Source organism: Silurus aristotelis, assembly GCF_946808225.1.
Source record: "Silurus aristotelis genome assembly, chromosome: 25".
In the NCBI taxonomy this organism is placed as follows: domain Eukaryota; kingdom Metazoa; phylum Chordata; class Actinopteri; order Siluriformes; family Siluridae; genus Silurus; species Silurus aristotelis.
Window position 1 is genome coordinate 3,128,463 of NC_139598.1, and position 13,276 is coordinate 3,141,738.

Here is a 13,276-nt window from a genome sequence, read left to right on the forward strand (position 1 = left end):
AGCAAGAAACTCTCTTCCTCTGTAGGCGTAAAAAAGTCTAACTCGGATGTTATAATGTGTGCAGAGCTACACACGTGTGTTGCCAGTCGAACTTGGCTGTAACAGTTTCAATCTAACCAACCAATCAGAGGACGGAAAAAGCTGCCGCTATTCTGGGCCAGCTAGCTGCCCTGTGACGCGAATATGAAATCTTATTGGTTCAAGAAACAGACCTGTTGGTAATATTCTCTGTGGTAAAAGGCCAGCAGTACTGACTCTGAAGGCCCTGGGCAGATTAGATTGACATGGCAGCACATAGAGGCTGAAATCTAATCTAAAATGTAACTTCCACATACACGTACTGGAAGCAGTGCAGCCAAGAGAAACGCTACGAAATGAAGAGAATAAAGTGTTGGGAATAAATGAATACAATTTCATGGAACGAATATTAGAATTTAGGTTGTAAATGTAGGTCAGTGTTTCTGAAAGTGTTGAGGCCAGCAGAGAAGGCTTTGCTGCCCTGTAAAAAAGTGTAGTCAGCACTTCGACTTTTACCAGTCTCTTAAAACATGAGTGTGTATTTTTTCTATCTCTGCAAACTTTTAGCCATGCAGTTTGTCATTTTGTGTGACTTACACGTGTATACATGCATTATAAATTCCCGCCCTCGTTACTGTGAAGCAGCAGTGCGTTGGCATCTCCAAATGTAAATGTTATCACGCAAAACTGAACTTGACTGAAGTGTGCTTTGTGAGTTCCCTTTATTGTTTACCTTCGCCTTAAAGCCTCAGCCTGCAGCAGCCCCAGTCTATCACCCTGCTCGGAACTCATTAAAAGCATGTTAAGTATGTATGGACTCATTCCACTTATATATCAGATGTAAACAGCACAGCTCAGAACAAACAAAGGAAACGGGTAGGCTCATACCATAAACAGAGTTCATATGTTACAACGCTTGAAGCTTTTCTTAAAGGTGTGGTGAGAACTACAAAGGAAATCTGTTTCTCACATTAATAAATGACATGCAAGTATTCGGCCTGCCTTTAATGCCTCACTATTCTTTAGTTTTCGGCAATGTTCAGATATGCAGGTTTTGTAGCACTAACGCATCTTTGAATGCCATCTGTTACGTCTGTAGAGCGGACATGAATGTATATCTGGAGGTGATATACATAAGGTTGTACATGCTGGCAATAAGAGGCAAACTTCATTCAGAACTGTGTCCTTCCATGAAGGTCTTATTAGGCAGAAAGCTCACACGGTGTATTGAACATAGCCGTTAACTAATTAAAGCCGATTTTTCATTCATCTCATATACACAGTTTTATTTATTTTTTATTTTTTGTTGCTGGAATTACCACTCAGTTCTACAACTGCTATCACTTAATAAATGACAGGATTGGGAATTATGAAAATTAGACATTTTGGACTGTTGTTAATGAGCAATGCAAAAGGGCGTCTTTATCCCATGGCACTAGTGCAAACATTTCGACTGTAATTTGGACTCATTAAAATCACAAACAGCAGTGAGTGAGGATGAATATTCCCTCAGGTGTTTAAGTACTTTTCTACAGGACTTTGACGGAATTTCTAAGGAGATTAAAAGAGCACAGGGTATTTGTTAACCAAGGAACAGGCTGTATTACTTCCCCAGTATGACACTGAAAATATAAATGAAGCAAAGATTTGCGTAACATTTTCCACTCACACCCATAATAAGCGTTTCTTTGTCTATGTATGATCATCTAAAATGCGTTCTCCCATGCTCCTCAGTGTTCCATTATTAATGCTGTGCTGGAGGTGGTGCTTCTGAAGGAAGTGACTTTCTGGGCTAATCTCTGTTTTTTTTCCAAGGCTCTGGTGACAATCGATTTCCTTTAGCTGTCAGTTTCAAGCCTGCTGCTCAAAACCAGTGTGAAAGTCATGCTTGCGTTTGCTCTGACAGGCTTTGCATGTCAGAATCTCCCCAATTTGTTAACACGCTTCTTTTTTTTTTTCTTTCAGTAATCTCTACTGCTCCTCCTGATAAATTGTTTTCCAGAGCCTGTTTAGATTACTGGTCTGTCTGATACTGGGCGAGCACTTAGAGCCTGATAATGGGCACTCAAGATTTGTGTACTGCGACATGCCGGGGGTGATGAGACGTCTGACATGAACTGTCACTTTCATTAGCAGCACTCCAACCGTGGGTCCAGAGAACTTGGAGGACAGATGCATCTACTAGTATCCGCTTTGCCTGCTTCAGCGATCCCATCAAATGAAACGTCTGCTGTGATGTATGACTAGCCACAGGGGCAGCCGGGAAATGAGCATGTGCAGAGCAGGTCCTAAGGTTGGAGGAAGCACGTCCAGAATGTACAAACACACAATTATGGATTGGAAGTGTCACTGGATATGAGAGAACCACTCAAGAACATTTCTTCAAGTTTTGTTATTTTATTAGAAGTCAAACGTCTTTGAACCGAGTCATGTCAAGTCAAGTTTGTTTCTATAGTGCTTTTCAAAATGGACATTGACTCAAAGCCGCTTTACAGAATTTAAGAAAATAAATTTCTTCAAGAACTGAATTTAAAAAAAAAACCCAAATTTTTTTTTTAAAGTGAAATGTCATTGCACCATATTGCTTTTCATTTATCAGTAGAAGAAAACATGTGACACTGAAAAGCAAGAGCTTCATTGTATGTTGCTATGAAAATGGTCTTCATCTTGTCCATTAATCGGAAGTTATTGTTTTACAGTAACACAATAATTAGTGGAATATAACCTTTCATAGATTGACTGTTCATTTACATTTGATCATTTGGTGAAAAAACAAGTGTGGCAGAACATTCGGACTGTTCTTCCAGTAATTTAGATCAGGAGTAGGGAGTGTAGCCAATTCCAACCCTTGCAATATATGTCCAGTATAACAAACGTAGAGGTGCAAAGGTGGCTCAAGATCCTCTTGTTAAACAAACTCCTACACTTTTCTCTTTTTTTTTTCTTCTTCTTCCAAATGCCACATGTTTCAATACAGAGCAGTTGTACATGACCTGCCAGATGCGCTGCTCATTATTCAGCCATCCACAAATATTAGAATCCAACCTGACATCCAGCAAGATCTTATTCATGGAACATTTTTATCACACCTCCCCTGAGACCTGGGACATGACAGTATGACAGTTTTCATACATTCAGAGCTATTGCGTATTAGCATATCATTATAATTAAGATGTGTGTAAAACACAAAACCGAGATAACCCTGCATTCACACAGAAATTGTTTTTTTCTTGTGTCAGAAAGGATGATCACTTTTATGCATTTCTGATGTAATTATGGTTCTGCTAATAAATAGTGCAATGGATGCAATCTTTTCTGCTATAGGTGCATTTTTGCAGTATAGCTAATGCAGTATGTCTATAATAATTAGCCCATCTCTACGCCATCAGAATTTTCCCAACGATGCCGCACCAGATTCTAAACTAAGCCAATTAAATCCTATTGTATAATAGCCAATTCACTGATAACATCAGATATCAAACTCATCTTATGAATCATAATGGCTCTTATGGCTCTCATATAAGCGTCAGGATGGTATGAACTTTGCAGCTGTTTTTAAAAATAAGTCTTAGTTTATTTTTTGTGTACTAATGCTGAATTTAATGGTTTGGTCATGCTGAGTAATGGGTTAAGTAATGTCAGTTAATGGAACCTTGATCTCACACACTTTATATCATTAATCAATCAGAGGCAATGGGATTATCATTCGCTAATGAAGGACTCTTCCTGACTTATTGTCTCTTGTTAGAGCTCTTTATTGAAGGAGCTGTGATCATTATGGGAAACAGTGATCTGATTCCCACAAACACAGCCTGATATCTTTCCCCATCTGAATTTTTTATTAATAGTGAAATGTTATAAAGCCTCTGAGTCAGAAGGCTAGTGGTCAAAGGAAAGCTTAGAAAGCTCTGTTATTGAAGAAGTCCAGTATATCCCATGATACAATCTCTGCCTGTGCCCCCCCCCCCCTATATTTAATTTGTTTCTTGTCTCATTTAATTCCAGTGATGAGTTCAAGCAAGGAATCTAATTAACACACTTTTAAAGGAATTCATTTAAAGAGATAGACAGAATGTACAGGTGAGGCCTGAAGACTTTGAAGACCACACAAAGGCACATACCAGAGGGAATAAAATCAAATTCTAGACATCCATATCCAAGGAAACTTCTTTAAGGAAGTAATTTGTAAGTATTAGAGCTGTCTCATGTCTTCGAGGGAAAACTGCAACTGCTAATAGATCACTGACAAGCCATTTTCTGGCCTCCTCTGCTTTAAAGAAAACAGACAGAACTAAGCAGCTCTGTATGGTCTGGGGGTGGAGCTTCTGGGTCAGAAAATTGTAAACAGGAGTTCAATGTTGTGTTTTTTTGTGCACTTGTTTTTTGTTTTTACTTTCCAGTTGCGATGACCACTGTAGCCTCAGGTACCAAGAATGGAAGTTTTTTGTTATGGTGGTTATAAACATGGGTTATTTAAGGTACCATAGCCTTCCACTAATACTTCTCTGGCCTCTTTCTTTAACCAGACGTTTTCACCCTCCAGAACTTCTGCTCACTGGATGTGTTTTGTTAGCACTGTTCTGTGTAAGTTCTAGATCCTGTTGTGTGTGAAAATCCCAGGAGATCAGTGGCTTATAAAATATCCAGAACAGCCAGACAGTGTCTGACAGAAGCCAGTCACTGAGACCCCCCCCCCCCCCCCTTAACTCCTCTATCCTAATCTAACAGTGGATGTGAACTGAAGCTCTTCATCTGCATGATGTAATTTATTTCTCTGCTTTCACATGATTGGCTGCCTAGATTATCGCCGAAATGTGCAGGTGTTCTTAGTAAAGAGGATGGTGGTGCTTTACTTCTGCATATGGAAATGCATCGGTAGAAGACCGTATTTTAAAGGTAGTGTCTTTTTATTTGTTGTATTATACCTTTCCAACCCTTTGCCACATGCAAGCAGTCGATTTTTTATTGTCAAAGTGGCTAAATTTTGTATGCTGGCTGGGTGCCGTGTTCCTAATGCATTCAGCAGTCGATCTGGGAGCCTCTCAGACCTTAAACTGCACGTCCAATATCCTGTGTTCTTTGTGATCAAGCAGCCAATTAATGTAAAAGGTTTAGGGAACTTCTCACTGCAGTGAAAGTGACATCTTGCAGTGCGAAATGGAACACAGCCCATTATTGTGTTGAACAAGAGCCATGGGGCTTTTAAAGTGTTTCCTAAACTGATGAAAAGTAATGTGTGTGTGTGTGTGTGTGTGTGTGTGTGTGTGTGTGTGTGTGTGTGTGTGTGTGTGTGTGTGTGTGGTGACCGAGCCTCAGGTGGTACCTCAGCTGTGTTTGGATGTATGATGCAAGAGCTGATCCCACTCTCCACTAGTCTGGGATGAACGCGCCAGTTACTATTGCTCAATATATAGTAAAATACTTTAGGCTTAGTCTTGTTTTTGAGAGGGCAATAGTTGTTTTATATGTGCTTAAGATCAGTCATTAGTCTGGCGGCACTGTTTCCAAGAATAGCACTTCAAAATCCTTTCTAGTCCCGAAAAAGCGAGGGATTCACAGCTGGGTGGCAGAGGAACACATGCATTTTGTCAACCTAACAAGGCAGAAAAGACAAACAGCGACCTGATGTGGAACCGCCTTTACCTAAATCTTCCTGAGCCCCACGAGCTGGTGTTTGGCCCACTATCTGGAAACAGCAAGAGGTGAATCAAACATATTGTTCATCATCTATAATGCATGCAACCGAGGCCACCGCAGTATCAGGATGAAATAGCACATCTGGAAATATTGCTGATAAAGGAAACACAAAGTCGTAAATATTACCGCTGTGTCATTTTCAGAGGACTAAATTTAGCTCCAGCAGCTCCAGCACAGCATGTATCTGAAAATATCAGCATATTACTCAGCATAATCCCACAGCAGCGATGTTATCAGATTTCAGACGAGAGTGGAAAGAACGGAGATAAACATTCTGCCTGAGCAGACGGGACGTAGGATAAGATGAATGAAACATGTGCCCGGGGTGATTTTCTTTCCCAGATTTCAGCTTAACACCTTCCAAATGAATGTGTTGATAGTGGATCATGTCCTTTCTGAACTGAACTAAAGAAGTGCTGTAGTTTTTGGCTCTTGGTTCAGATATGAGGCAGCCTCAGATATAGAATTATAGAATAAATCTTCCGCCTGATTTTTCAGTTACTTGCAAGAGTTGCTTTGATTACCATTCGGGTCTTTTTTTAAGCTGTAGGGTCTTAAGAGTAACCTTGAGAGGAACCAGACTCAAAGAGGAACCAATCCTCAACTGAGTGACACCGAATATCCTTCGCTGTTGAGGCTATTAGCTGTTCAATGTGAGCAAATCTGTCCATGGAAATTGTAGCCCCAAACTATTCTTATTAATTACAGTCCAATGCCATCTTTATGGGTTCTCAGTGGAACCATCCACAGCAATATTGTGTGTTTTATGACTGTCCATCTTCAGCAGCATCAATTGGTTCACAAATAATGAGAATGCCATCCAGAGGTAGGGCATCAGTAGGCATCAGGCCTGGAGAGGGGACAGGACCACTGGGATCTCAGAAGCACGTGCAGCTCAACAGAGAAAAACAAGAGAGAGAGAAACACAGTTCATAGGGTATACTTGTGAAGATGCTTGTGAAGATGCGATTTTCCCTTACACATATACTTAACAAAAAATGCTGTGAATTCGAAAGCAAAATAAATCTTTTAAATTAGTTTTCATTGAAAGGTTGAAATTTTGGGGATAAAGTTTCATTAAGAGTACAAACAGAAATCTTTTTTTTTTGTCTACTGTAAGAATTCTTGAGCAATTCCAAAATAGATGAATCAGTCTGCACAACAGCTGAAAATTGCTAAATGTGATTTACTGGTAGATTTTCTTTTTCTGATGTTCACAGCACACTCCCGAATACAGAGTATGAAGATGAAAGCTTAACTGATAAAAATGAGTAAAAACACTGATTAGAACTATAATTTTTTTGAAATAAAAATCTCTACCAGCATGGTTCCCAGTGTGTCTAAGCCTTGCTGGGTTTCACATGATCTTGTCCTCCTTTTGAACTTTTGCTCTCTGCCCTTGAACCTGACCGTTCTTCATATCGCTAAACGTGCCCTAAAGCTCCCTTGCAAATCTCCAGTCTCCTTGACTTATTGATGTTATTTAACATGCCGAGAAAACAAACTGTCCTCCACCCTGTTCTGATGTATATGTCTTTTACGGTGGCATCTGGAGTTGTCAATAAAGTGGGGACATGCCCTAAGGAGAGGACACGCACTCTAGACGTTAAACCGGCTTGATTTGCAGCCAATGGCTTCCTTTCAATACTGGTAATGTACAGAGGTGAGGAAAGCACTCTACAAAAGGATTGTGCACCATAAATTCCAAGTTTATAATATACAGCAGTACACACACAGGCCATGTTTACACTATAAGCAATAAGTTGCTTTTCACATTAGTATGCAGTGAAAGACAACCGGAATATTTTGACTTCTCCTGACTATTTGAGGTTAGAAAAAATAGAATCCATTCGGAAAAATAGGATTGATAATATGGCTATGTAAATATAGAAACAGAAAAACACATTACTATACTTTGTTTTTATTTCTTTCAATACAAATACAGGCAAGAGTCCAAATATTTGAAATCATGAAAACATGTCCGAATGGAAACAGTCCAATTCCAATTCAGTCATGAATGCAGCATAATTGTGAAAGGATTATGAAAGAGAACTGCGACTGTGTACTATTTCAAGCATGAAATTATGCAAACCCCCTAGAAATAGGTTTTAATAAACGTGCACTAGATGGGCAAATGTTTATAGACACCTGACCATGCTTTTGCATTTTAGTTTTATAATAACTTCCATTGTTATGCGAGGATTTGGGAGTGTGGTTGTGGAGATTTGTGCTCATTCATGAGGAGACTTGGGGGCAGTCAGATTTCCAATTCATCCCAAAGGAGCTGAGGTCAGAGCTCTGTAGCAGGACCACTCAAGCTCTTCCATTTCAACCCATGTAAAATATCTTCATGGAGCTGGCTTTGTGCACAGGGGCATGGTCATGCTGCCTTCAAGAAAAGGGAAAATGTAATGTTACTGCATCCAAAGACATCCTACACAAATGTGTGTATTTACACTTGTGTGTATTTGTATTTGGTACCAGCTTGAAGAAGGAACTTGAGAGTCAGGTGTCTCTAAACTATTCCATATAGTCCATATAATGTACTGCATGTTTGCTCTATTGTCATTTTATAACAGGAAATATTAGAGCCATGTGATTTATTAGAATTAATCTCCCTTGCTTTGATGACAAATTTTGCAATAAATAGATTTAGTATGAAAAAGAAAAAAATGTAGACTTAGGATAACTTTCACCTGTTGTGGAAAACCTTTTCCTTTCAGGCCACAGTGTATCTAATATGTTTTGTACACTTTTCTGGATACAAGTTTCAGAATCCTGAAGGTTGTTGCAATCTTATGCATTTGCACTGTGACACTGAGCTTTTCCGTGCCATCGTGTCTTTAAAGGTTATTCCAGAGTTTTGCATGAAACAGTTAGTAGTGAGTAAATGTGGTTCTTTTTCATGTTGGTGGTGGAATGGTCCCTTCTTGTTAAAGCAGACGGTTCACCAAAATGTTTAGAAATGAAGGACTAGACTCTATTTTAAGCTAGACCGCTGTGAAACTAGCTGCGTAAAGTCATTCATACTAGTAAGTAGTCCTAGAACTGCCTATAATATGTAATAAATATACTTTTATTATAATCAGGTTTGATTTTAAAGTGCTACATACAGAGAATCATGATCCAATGTTTTAGACTACTGAATTTCCAATATTTGCTAACTGAGTCTATCTAACCTCAGCAGGCCCTTGGTCAATCAAACACCACTTCACCCTGACTAGCACATTTCTGACCTCATACAGATCTCATCTAACATCTAGCTTAGGTCCATAATTTATTCCAGCTCTCTCTGAAGTGCACAAACACCTATAAGTGCACATCTCTTGTCTGTAGTTTGAGAGATCTCTATGTTTTTTGGTTTTAGTGATGGATCGGACACTCGTGCTAATCTCAAAGTGCAGACAGGAACAATACATGCAATCTATTTTGGCTGATACACTTCCTAAAGCCATTCACTAGACCCATTTGTTTGTGAGCATTTGTGCATGTAAGCGAAGCCTGGATTGTTTCCTGGAACATCTTTTCTCAGAGGAATCAGCTCATCTCGGTGGACTTAATACGACACGTGTAATTCCACATTGATAACAGCAATCATAGCTGTATTTTGTTGCTCACGCCAGGTGACAATAGAGCTAAAATGATACTCCAGATGAGAGATTGATCATGACAGAGAGATTTGAAAAGAGACGCCGTCCTCAAGGTAGCGCCATTTTAATCACAGTTTTGGCCAAATCGACAAAAGACTCTTTATACTGATGAAGGGCTGCTAGCCAAAACTCCTCTTGTAAACAGTTGTGTTGCACTGTTGTATAATTTCAGGAAATGTTTTTTTAAAGATCTTTGTTCTACACCATGGCTCATTTTAGAATACATGCGAATTGTCAAATGAAACATTAATTATATCTGATATCCGAAATAATTATATCTTTCTTTGGCACAGTAATGCTCAGTAATAATCTACAATATAATATATATTAAATATATAATAATCTACAAATCTCTTTCACACTCTAACACACCTTTATTTATTTAACTAATGTGGTTGAACACATGTTCAGGATTTCTACACAGGTAAGAAGGCATGTTCTTCGATTGCTGATCATGCTCATGTTATAGAGCACGCTGTAGAGGCATGCTTGAATTAATGCTGATTGTCTTGGATTGTTCTGAACGACAGGTGAGAGAGAACAACACCCCCACACCCAGGAACGAATCAAATTTTACTCTCTAGACTCCTGGCTGTGGTGTCTATTGTATTCAAACTTGACATCTTCTGATGATGGGTTAATGCTTTTCTGTTGTGCCATGTAGGAGCTCCTACACCTAGTTTGTTAGTTCAACTGCTGTAGCCTTGTTACAAATATGCCACCAGGTTTGTTCCAGGTTGAAATGGGTCAGGCACATTCCTGTGGAAGATCTTCTGGAGAGATCTCACATAGGGCTTGAAAACCTCTGGGCTGAAGAGACAAAGTAAATGAATGAATGGGTTATGGTATTTTCTTTACATTTTCTTATTACTGGAGAATACAAATTCTGTCTAGTATTTTTAGTTCTCCTGAAATTTAAACCCGGCTTATATTAGACATTTATTTTTTACAGAATTGGTGAAAAATCTCTCATGATTTCTTTTTAAAAAGTAAGACACTGCAGTTCTCTGACATTTTGTCTAACAAGTCAAAGGGATGTGATGACACTTTGATTACTGTTGTGTTGTTGTTCTACACTAATATTTCAAATAAGAAACTGCCTCATATAAAGGTGTTTAATAATCTACTCTACTGAAGACATATTCATTATTGTCTGTCAAAAGATTTCCCTATCTATCTAAAGTAATATATAATGGTAATAGTAACCTTTCAACATCTAAATTACATAAAAGTCCGGTCGAATGCTTGAATCCGTTTGGTCAGGAGGTGTTGATTACATTTTTTAACAGCGGTAATGCGGCCTGTAATTATTATTTTCTTTGCTCACATTGCATAATGTCTATTCTTGCGTTAAAAAGCTGGACACATACCGATCTCGCATAGAAGCACCGTGGAACATCCATAGGATTAGTTAATATATACATTAAAATACATTCCACAGCTTGACAGCTGGTGGACATGGACCTCCCACCATGTCTATCTGTCTCTGGTGTTTCTCTAGAATAAATTGAAAACAGCACCGTCCACCCTTGTAGATTATCCACATGCAAATGAGCAAAGAAACATGACGTGCATTTGATTTATAGTAACAGACACTTTATAGCTAAAGAGGGCTGGGTTGGGAACGAGGAATAAAACATTCTAATGAATGCAAGCCTACTGTCACACATAGAGGTACAGCCTGAGAATATTGGAATATAGAAGGAGCAGTTAAGGAGAGATGTGACGTTTACTGTCCCAAAAAAAACAATCTTTCTAGAAGCTTTTTCTTGGGCAGACATCAAAAAGTTGATCAAACTATATGATATGGAAGAAAATAACTTTTGACCGAGTTGAGTGCTTGTTCTTATTATTGTTATAGTTCAATTTCAGTGTGGAAATGAGAAGAGATTACGTGCACACACCACGCACAAGGGAAAAATCCTGCTTCAGAATATGTTGGATTTGTTTCGTAGAATTCAACCGATACGTATTTAAAACCTGCAAACCCGTAAACAAATCCATCTCATTATCCAGAGCGCACTTGTCTAGGCAGTAATGTTGGATGGAAATAATGGCTAATCGTGTTTTGGAATAGATTAACTGCATCTATTGTGTTTGAAATGAAATGCATGGCTAATGAGGTGGCTAAAGAAGATTAAAAGATCAATTTCAGTGGGTTTTAGCTTTCAATTTATTGTTCCCATTGATGTTCTTAATATTAGCTTTAAATTGCTTTCCAATTTAAGACTGGCAGCTTTAATGGGGAACAAATTATATATCCAAGCAAAAGGCATTTTGTATGGCGTTATCTTATAAAGCATAATGCGTTTTCTCTCTCAGTACAGAATGCTTTGAAAGTTTGTTAATTATTATTAAGTCAGTAAGCACTTCTAATACATATCCAGTGCAGTGTTTTAAACATGAAAACATGTCAATGAGAACCTATAAGGCCACTGATGGGTTTTACTTAGATTTTGATTTAGAATAGAACTGCAGTATTATATTGTTCATTCTGTCATATAACATAGTCTTGGTGTGGACTTTTCAGTGTTACTTTTTTCGTGAAATTAATCCAACTCCCCTTTGCGTCTCGCTTAGTCACACTTAGTTACACGGACCACAGGGTGTCTGGCTGAGACGATTATGAACTGGAGAGAAGTGCAGTTAAAGTAAGTTCAGTAGCTTAATAAAGATATGTTCCACAAATGTATATATTTTTTTGTTATAATTGGTGAATGAAAAGGTAATTTTCAGCAGCATAAGGTTAGGGTTTACAAAAAGCTTTCTGGTGTGAACCACGTCTATTTCTGAACATGCCTAGTATGTGTGTATGCAATGTGCTGGGTTTTGGGCTGTTGTCGATTGAGGCAGCACAATTGTGTTTTGGATTGAGCAAGAAAATATCGAATACTACAAATACAGCAAGTACTACAAGTTCTTTAGCCAGACACAAGCTAAACAGCTTTAGGAAATATAACAATATTCTATTTGTGCTTTACAAACCCTATAAATCTGTGCCGTGTCCTTGAAAGTTTTTTCCCCCCATGTTCTGGATTCAGACAACAGATTTTCTGCTCTATTACAGCAGATGACTCACTTGGACTGAGACCCAACTGTGACTCCTTCACTCCCCTAGACAAACCCGTTTGTGTGCTGAATCTTTTACTTCTGTTGGACGTAAAACGGACTCAGTCTTTTTTTAAATTGGCGATTATTTTTTGTATGAATTTTATTTCGTAGTGCAAATTCAAGACCTTAACTGTTGTTTCCTCAGCTCAGCATCACATTCTCATGCCAGACATTCGTGGGCTTTATGTAAAGGTTGTCACCATGAGGGAGCATCAAGGTGAGCTGCCTGAAGAGCTTACAGTGGGGTTGTGATTGCTGAATCTCGTTATCAAAACACAGTTGCATTAAAATCATTCTGGTTGTCCATGATAGCACATCACAAGGCTATTTCATGGAGTATGTTATTTTTTATCGCATGCAGGAAGTCACACAAGACCTGCACTACTCTGGCAAAACTGTGTGACATTATTGGACACTGTGCCTTTGGAGGAAGGTGTATGTATAGTGCAAATGAAAAAAAAACACAACTAGATTTCAGTAATATTGAGGAATATTGGAGATATTTTTTAATTTTTTGCTGACCATTCCTTTGAACTTAACAGCACCACCATTTTGCTTGAGGATAAGTGACTTAGCTGTTAGCTCTATAAAGTGTCCCTGCACCGCACTCAACTTGTCAAGAGCAAACCTAATAGACTGAAGGCTTCAGGAACTACAGGGCTTGTACCCCTCTGTTAGCCTATTTATGGGCCTGCAAACTGCAAGGTTTTTCTTGTCGATCTCATAGATCCTTATATATGCAAAATATTTATACACTTATGAAAGATCAATGAACAAAATTCCTCTACATGAAAACTGTA